Below are 9,773 nucleotides of genomic sequence, written 5' to 3' on the forward strand. Positions count from 1 at the left end.
CTTTTATAAAATACCACTGTAAATTCTCTGGATACTACTGATATCCATAATATTAATGGATTCCTTCTTAACCTAGTAACTATTTCCCTTTTGTGCACTGCCAGAGACATTTTCATTGTTATTCCAATGATTACTTTTATTTTTTTTTGACGTAAAAATGTTGAAATTGTGGGTTTAAAAAATCCTTTTAGTGATATTCCCTAGAGTACTTTAATTTAGGCATTTGAGATAAAGAGTTGTGTAAAAAAGTCATCTTAGAAGTAAAGCGATGGCAGATACACATTATGAAACTTCTAGCCATATAATTTAGTGAAGTCATAACAAACATGTTCTCATTTGAGAACAGCATCAGGTTAAAGGTTAATGAAAATATTTCTATGACCAAAAATCCATCTACTGAATCAGGATTCTCCCACTGTATCAGTATCCCTGGGCTTGAGGCATAGACAGCTATGGCTTTCAGAGTTCCACAGGTGATAGTGATGAGCCAAAAGTGGATAACAATTAAGACAAGGGACCATTGATTTACTTTTGGCTATGAGCTTATTATTTAGCCATGTAAGAACGTTAACTACTGTGTTAAGGCTCTGTCCCAGGTGCTGTGAAGACAAATATGAACAAGACACTCCTTGTCCCTCAGGAGTCTGAAGCCTGGTATCAGGTACATGCAAAGATTTTACATGTTTTGTGCACTTTTCTCTGTGTTTTATACTTCAATAGAACAATGATTAATAGTTTCTACCTCATGGATCTATCTGAGGTCGAAATTAGATGCTATAAATATGGTACTGAACACAGAGCTCGGAACATACCAAGTACCAGCAAATGTTAGCTATCACTGATGTGGTTATTCCATGAGTGTTGTATCTCTACTGACTGGGACATAGAATCGATCTCTTCCTACTGTATCAGGTGCATAGAGTTTGAGATAGACCCCTGAGGACTCCCAAGCATGAGTTCAAGTGGATCAGTGTTTCAGAATCAGTGTTCCAAGACCCTTCCTTCCATGTTGTTCTCAATGCAGTTCCTGGACTGGGATGAAGTAGGGCTGAATCTTGGGTAGTACTTGGGTATAAAAGAGAGCATGTAAAGAAACATGAACTAAGGAAATGGTGTTGGTGGTTCCCAGCCCCTGGGAGGTTTTATAAGCTTACTATGGTGCTTTTATCCTTCCGTCAGTATTATGTACGTCTGATACTCACATGTTTATTGAATGAATGAGCACAAATGTTTAGAATGCATCGCTGTTAAGTCTGTGTTACCTTCTACAGAAATGTGTCCACTCTGAATCCTGGAGCACTGATCTGCTCCTGCTAAGAGAATCCAAGTTACCCATCCTTTGTAACACCCAACCTGGAGAAATGTTATTGAAGTTCACTCAGTATGCCAGCTTCATCACAGATTAGCAATCTAGATCTACATTTATGTGAATTCTAAATCTTTCGGCCATGTAGGGCAGCCACTTTCTGGTGGGGTATTTCTCAAGATTCCCTTTACTATAGACAACATGGTTGTTTACATTGAAAACTCCTAAAATCTATGAAAAAAATACTAAAACTGAAAAGTGAATTTAAAAACCTTGCCTATTACAAGGCTAGTATACAAAAATCAACTCTATTGGTATATGCTACCAACAAACAATTGAAAAAACGAATTTAAAAATACTGCTTATAATAGCATTCAAAAATAAAATATTTGGGAATAAACTTGATAAAAATCTGCAAGACATTTATTCTGCTAACAATAAAGCATTGTGAGAAACTTTAGCAAAGACCTAATTGAATGGAAATATATAATGTTCATGCAGCAGAAAACTTGACATTGTGAAGCTGGCAGTTTCCCCCAATTTAACCTATAGATTCAACATAATCCTAATCAAAATCCCAAGCAGCAATTTTTTTCCAGAATTTGTTTTTAACTGAGAGATAATTGACACACAATATAACATTATACTATTAGTTTCAGGTGTACAATGTAATGATTTGATATTTGCATATATTGAGAAATAATCACCACAATAAGTCTAGTTAACATCCATGACCGTATTTAAATTTGAAACAAAAAAACAGAAGTGTATTTTTCCGTAAGAAGAGAATCAGTTTTGGGGTGCCTGGGTGGCTCAGTCAGTTAAGTGTTTGGCTCTTGATTTTGGCTCGGGTCATGATCTCAGGGTCGTGAATTGAGCCCCATGGGGGGCTCCGTGCTCAGCTCAGTGGGTGAGTCTGCTTGCGATGCTCTCTCTCCCTCTCCCTCTGCCCCTCCCCCTGCTCGTGCACTTGCACACTCTCTCTCTCTAAAATAAATAAATAAATCTTTTTTTTTAAAAAAAGAGAATCAGTTTTTATTCAATGGAATCTATGAAACAAATCATTTGGATCTAAAATTTCTTATTTATTCAATGTTGTATTGAAAATGGTCTGCCCTTTTGATGAAGAAGCTGGAATGACCTAATGAACTAAACAAAAAGGCTTTGTTAGCCGGCTACTGGGATAGTGATGAAGGTCTCAGATTAGCATAAATTGTCTGTGCCCTGATACCCATCAAAGTGCAGCTTTCTCTTTTGTCATTGATTATAGGGGATAAAATCACCATCCTGTCAAATGATTTTTCTACAGAGCCTCATCTTTGTCAAATATAAACTTATAACATCTATATGGACAGAAAGGCTTGTGATAAAGGATCATACAGTTGTGGAAGGTAGTAAAACAATGATAGGAAATGATGATGGTTCACAAATGACCTTAGTATTAATCACAGGGAGATACATATATGAAATTCCATTACACTCGAGGCATTTTTTTTCTTCTACTTTCTCGCTTTTCTCTGGGTTTTTCTTCCTCAAGACCATACAACGTGATTTCTGGTGTTTGAGGCAGCAAGAACCAGCTCCATTATCTTCCTTTTGCAGGGGTTTAAAAATAAATAAATAAATAAATAAAAGTTCTTCTGACAATTTATAAACCTAAAACTCAATGAGGAGTTTTGTCTCTTCCACAGCGTGCTTTAAAAAATATTCCGAGCTGAGCAATTGGCTCTGGCAAGAGCCTATCATACCACAACCCCACATGACTTTCAGAATAGCTAGAAGGACAGCCTCAAGGTCGTTCTCTCTCTGGGATCTCTCTCGCCCTTTGTTTTCTCCTGCCCATCCTTCTCCTAAACCTGCCTCCTCCCATCCTCCCTGCTCTAGAACTGGCTCTCGTTCTTCACCACTATCACCTCTAGATGCGCTCAGTGTGTGTACATTCAACCCAGCCCAGCAAGGCAAGAGTCTTTGGCCTTAGCCAAGCAGATCACCCTCTCAATCCTACCCTTGGGATCTCAAGACATCTATGTAGTTTTGTTTTGTTTCATTTATTTTACAAAGATGGAATCATCTGACTCCAGATACAGTTTTGAAATAATTACTTAAAAAAAAACCCCACAATAGCATATTATGGACGTTTCCCCCATCAGTTCATACAGCACTTTTCTCTCCTTTTTTATGGCTGCATAGTTCTCCATAATGTGGCCAACTATGTATTTTTTTTTTTAACTAATTCCACATTCTCTACTATGTTTAACTGTGACAAATAATGCCATGATTTCTCAATCAGGGGAGTGGGGTTGAAAATGGAAGTAAGTTTGGAGCATGTCAAAGGGCTGGCTGCAAGTCTGGTTTGGAATATGATGATGACTACAATAAGTCTGAACTCACCTCCAGAGTGCAACTGGATGCCTTGGAAATGGGGTGAGGGTGAAGGAAGGAGGAAGTGGAGAGGGCAGCAGAAGACCTGGGACAATGCCTGGATCAGTGCGTAGGTCTTGTTCTTTCCAGTATCCCAGTCTTTTTTAGGCAACCGGTGAATTCATTCAATTACCAACATGGTGTTAGCACAGTGTTAACTCATCTCTTCTCAAGTGAACGCTTTAATGACTGGCTCTTCTATACCTTAGTTTGGGAAGGCAGGCTGAGACCAATTTATGCAGGGTTTTAAAATTGTGCACCAAAGAGTTAAAGCAATAGGGAAGCTGTTAATGGACTGTGCTTGAGTTGAGATTTCAGATCTCAGCTCAGAAGTTTGCTTTGCGACCACTCAAGTGTTCTTAGGAGATAAACAGCACTATTAAAGAACAGCCAACTGTGGGAAAGAACACAATATATCACCTGTCTGGCTGTGTTTCGACTCAGTTGTTTACTTTTATCTCCAGGGGTAGCCCCATTCTACTCATTTAACTTCATATTATTTGTACTTTTACTGTATATAACTATGTTCCCATGGTGTCCCCCATCGTCATAGCCCTGTTGCTTTCTTCCCTTTTTGACTACTGGTGGATTTATAATGCACACTTGCAGCATTTTCTAGCATAACTTTTAAAGGTAAATACACTTGTGCCCCCCACCCCCCACCAAGCTTGACTTTTCTAAAGCGTTTGACTTTACAGTTACTTTCCCCACAACAGAATCACTTTTTCAGTCATCACGTATTTGGGGAGATGGTCATTTCCTATAAGGCATATTTTGCAAAGAGCAAAGTAACTCTAATAATTATAGCAATATGTAAAATGATATGATCTGCATATGTTAAACTATGTAATATGATATGAGCTATATGCTAAATTACTCATCTAATTACAATTTAACACAAGCCCTCAAATAACAAAATGCTGCAAATTCTCAATTTTGTAGAGTATATTTGAATCTCTCAATGTTATGTATTTATTATTATTATTATTATTTTTAACTCTTAATTCCATTTTCTCTGCAGGCATAACTTCACAGGAGACTCCTATTCTCTTTCCTTCTCTTGTTGATCACCTTTTGGTTGAAGCGTGCCTCTGCTTCCCAAACCTCCTCCAATGTCCACTCTGTTCTTGGGTTCTGCTTTGGACAACCCTGCCATGGGGCTTCTGTTTGATCTGGGGTTTCCTAAGCTGCATTGTTCAGTCTTTTTGCTCAAGACCTAGAGAGGACAGCTCTCCTCACTACTTTCTGCAAGCTGCCTTTTGCTGAAAGCTAGAGCGCACAAAGAACCCCTTTAGGGCTTGAAAGAAGGTGCTGTCAACATTCGGTACCTTGCTTCTGGCATCAGTCCCTTCCATCTTTCTCCCTGCCAACTTCTTCCTATCCCTCTCTGGAGATCTGTCTCCTTCCCTGCCAGGGCTCTCAGACTTCATCTCCCTAGGAAATGATTTTCTCAGTCTCTCCACAAAAGCCCAGAAGGAAAGAAACTGGCCTTTCATTCATAATTGGCCACTGTGTGCGATGGGATGCAATGGGAGTAGAGTAAATGTTCTCCACAGTTGACATAAATGCATCTTCTAACAAAAACCAGCTGCGGTTGTCACTGGAGTGGGTAGAAAGCTTACTGTGTTTGGAATGATCAATGATGAAATTACCAGAAAGTCAATGTGTCAAGGAGTGACTTAGAGTATCCTACTGGATGAGGAAATGAAGATCAATTTATTTTACTCATGGTGTGTATGAATGGGTACTCGTGTGTGTGTGTGTGTGTGTGTGTGTGTGTGTGTGTGTGTGTGTGTGATTTCCTTCCTTTGTAAAGGAGCTAGTTTCTGAAATTGAGAGGACCAGCCTCCAAGGGGATAATTAGGATTTTAACAGCTTACTGTGAGTGGAAAATTTCATTTCTCTAAGTATTGAGAAGTGCATGCTAATAGTTATTCCAGCCATTGGTTAGTCTGCCAAAGATTCCTATCAGACTTAGGCATTCAGATAGATGATCCAACAAACACTACAATCAGCAGAGACCTGTAAAGACTTTTCTGGAGAAAATCAATCTGTACCCACTGCATTATCCAGGTATGTTTGTTTTTCAGATTCATAAGTATTTTGCTGTCCGAGCAGCCTTTTTATTCCTCTTAACTTTCTATTGAATTCTTCGAGGCAGCTCTTCCAAATTCTTCTCACTTTTCTTACAAAACTTCTGACCTCCCCCTACTGCCACAGATAACCTCTACCCCTAATTTACTGAGAAGGTCAAGGCCTCAGCTCTTCTCTCTACTATCTCAGTTTTGTCTGAATCACCATCCATCCTTTGTACCCCACCCCCACCGTCCATTCTTTCTGTTTCCAGAGAAGCCACATCCTATTTTTCACCCCAAAGCTAACCTTTCCCGGGGGTCTTTTACCAATGATTCTCCACTTAATCCCTATTGTTCATTATCTCACTCCTTCTGGCATCTTCAAGTTCTTGTTCTCCTCTAGCTTCTTGAAAGCAGGCCCTGTTGTCTTGACCGCAAAAACCTATACCACAGCTATGCTTTCCTGTCAGATTGCTAGCTAACCTGTCTTTCTGGAAGTGTAGGCTATAGTCAATTTATCTGGAACGATCACAATTTCGTTTTTTTAAAGATTTTATTTATTTGATAGAGAGAGACACAGCGAAAGAGGGAACACAAGCAGGGGGAGTGGGAGAGGGAGAAGCAGGCTTCCCGCGGAGCAGGGAGCCCGATGCGGGGCTCGATCCCAGGACCCTGGGAACATGAGCCGGCTGAAGGCAGACGCTTAACGACTGAGCCACCCAGGTGCCCCTGGAATGATCACAATTTTTATTAAAACTGGCCTCTTAAAGGTCATCAATGCACTGCTTAAACACCACACCCAATGACCTCACGCTGCTGATTTCTGTAACCCTTGATACTCCTGACTGTGGGCCATGCTTAGGAAAGGAGGACAACGGGGGTTGGAGAGGGAGAAGGAGGTAAATGAGGTTGCAGAGGGGAGGTGCGGTTTTTGCAAGCTGCCATTACAGAGGTAAAGCTGAGTCAGACACACCAGGACCTTGGGCTTGGTTCCTTTTTGTGGAGGCTGGAGGGTGCAGAGTTGCCTCCCAGGCCCTATTGTCAGAGCCCAAACAGCAGGCCCTGTACATCCTGGTGGACCTTGGGCACAGTGCTGCTTGGGCAGAGGACTGGCTGTATGACTTTTGTTTTAGGGAAAGGAGTTGAACAGACATCCCAGGGCCTATGGGAAGGTTCCCACTTACTTTATGGAGTCAGGCATACCGAAAATGTTCAACCTGAGTGTTTCTAATCAAAAGCACCCAAGTCACTCCAAATCCAACACTATACTCAGGAACGCAAGATAACCTTGGATGCTTTCTCTTTTTTCAGATTCTTACCATGGTTTCCATAACACCATGCTATTCCTCCCTCTCTGGTCTTCCTCTCTCACTGGCTCATCTGTTGCATGAGCTGTAGTAGTCAAAACACCCCAAGTTCCCCTTCATGCTGATTCCTCTCCTCTCAGTACATCCACCCTTGAGTTCTCTCTCATTCCCATGCTCTCGGAAAGCCCGGTGAAGCACCCTCCTCCTCTGATGTGACCAAGAGTATACTGGTCCTAGGAGGCACAGTTTATCTTAGATTAATTTGAAAGATATGCAAACATGCACCAGGCTACCGCACCCTAATTCACCAGTTTGGAAGGCTGTGGGTGGTGATGGTGGCCACATTCATTCATGCTGGAAATTACAAGTTCCTATAGAAACAACAGTGCTCATTCCACAAGTCCCTTGAGGTTGCCACATCCTTTCATTGTTCACGATCTTTAATTTAATGGCACATTTTGTAGTCTCATACTAGAGGGCCCATTCCTTTGAGAGACTCAAGACACATTGATATGTAATGATAACTAATGAGGAAGGTAGAAGGAATGCCAGCATTAGAAAATTGCTATTTGGCCATCACCACAGTAATAACTGCTTCAGGCAAGCTTCATCAAGGAAAGCTAAAAAAATTTTTTTAAGTTTATTTATTTAGTTTAGTAATCTCTACACCCAACGTGGGGCTCAAACTCACAAGCCTGAGATCAAGAGTCAAATGCTCTTTCCAACTGAGCCAGCCAGGTACCCCAAGAAAAGCTAAAACTAAATGAGCAAATGTAGGATGAGAAATAGGATAGTAATATAATCTCAAAGTATCTCCCCATAAAATACTTACCACAAAGCTAAAATTAGTCATTTTACAATGGAGAATACCTGGCAGATACCAGTTTAACCAAGAGATCAAAGGGAACACCATCATTAATGGGACAAAAAGGCATCATGTGCTTCTCGACATGAACCTCTGAGAAGGCTACTACATGGCTTTTGGAATGTTCCTGACAAAAATGCATAACCTCGATCTAATCGTGAAGAAACATTAGACAAACCCAAACTGAGGACTATTCTGCAAAAGAACTAGTCTGTATTCTTAAAATCTTAAAATGTCAAGGTCATGAAAGAACTATTTCAGATTAGAAGGGATTAAAGAAACACAACAACTAAACACTACATGTGGTTTGGAATCTAATCCTGGACCAGAAAAAGGACTTTAGTGGGGCAACTGGCAAAATCTGAATAAAATTTGTAGAGTAAATATTATTACTTCAATGCCAGTTTCTTGATTTTGGCAATTATACTATGGTTATGTAAGAAAACGTCCTTGTTTTTTAGAAAATACGCAGTGAGATATGTAGAGGTAAAGGGGTATCATGTTTGTGATTTACTCTCAAATAGTTCAGAAAAAATTGCATGTGTGTAGAGAGAGGCTGAGAATAATAAAGTGTGATAATATATTAACATCTGGGGAATTTGAAAAAAGTATATGGAGATTCTTTGTACTACTTTTGCAACTTATCAGTTTCCAATTACTTCACAATATGAAGTTTAAAAATATCTCATAATAATCATACCAACTTTTATTGAAGTCTTGATGAATACTTACTAAATACTCTTCAAAGCACTTTGTATGTGTAATACCTTTTAATCTTCACATTAACTGCATGTGGCAAGTACTCTTACTATCTGCAAGTTAAAGATGAGGAAACAGGTTTAGAGAGGTTAAAAGACTCGGTCGAAGTCCCACTGTTAGGAATGTTTGAGCCGTAATTTAGAGAGGCTGTCTGATTCCAGAGCTCATGCACTTCACCTCTGTGTCATGTATAATTTACCAAAGATTGCTTAGATTAATCAGCCATCTGGCTGGCTAGCTCAGCTCTCTGGAAAATTCTCAATGACATCACATCATGTAGCTATAACCAGGTGGCTCTGGCTGGGACTACATTCACAGTTTTTAAGCAGTTTTCTTTTCTCCTTTAAAAAAAAAAAGATTGATTTATTTATTTTGGAGAGAGAGCATGTGCATGCGAGTGGGGGGAAAGGCAGAGGGAGAGAATCTCAAGCAGACTCCCTGCCCAGTGGGGAGCCCAATGCAGGGCTGGATCCCATGACCCCGAGGCCATGACCTGAGCTGAAACCAAAAGTCGGATGCTTAACAGACTGAGCCTCCCAGACACCCCTTTAAACGGTTTTAAACAGGGGTGGGGAAGAGACCGATACTTCTTACTTCTCTCCAGTTCTTTCTCCTTCCCTGGACACTGAAGGCTACACTTCTCATCTTCACTGCAGTTAGGAAAGGCCATGTGATTAGTTCTAGCCAATAAAATGTGAGCGGGAGTGATGTGTATCATTTCCAATGGGAAGTATTTAAGGGCAAGTGTGTCCCCTCCATGCTCTCTCTTTACTGGCCGTGGTGACTGTGAAACTGACAAGTTGAAATGGTAGAGCCACAAGATGGAAATGATCTGGATCCTGGAGTTACTGCATGAAGGACAGATGCCTAGAAGAATTACCCCACCCCTGTTGGATTTTGTGTAAACAAGAAATAATCTGTGAAATTAACCACTAAGTTTACTTATGACCACAGCCTAGCCTAGCCTGATATGCAGACTACAAGGGTTTAAATGCTTACAGGGGCTTGACTAGCAGACAATTAAAATGAATGAAGTAGCT

Source organism: Callorhinus ursinus, unplaced genomic scaffold, assembly GCF_003265705.2.
Source record: "Callorhinus ursinus isolate GAN/ISIS: 27379988/994484 unplaced genomic scaffold, GSC_fseal_2.0 scaffold10, whole genome shotgun sequence".
Classification (NCBI taxonomy): domain Eukaryota; kingdom Metazoa; phylum Chordata; class Mammalia; order Carnivora; family Otariidae; genus Callorhinus; species Callorhinus ursinus.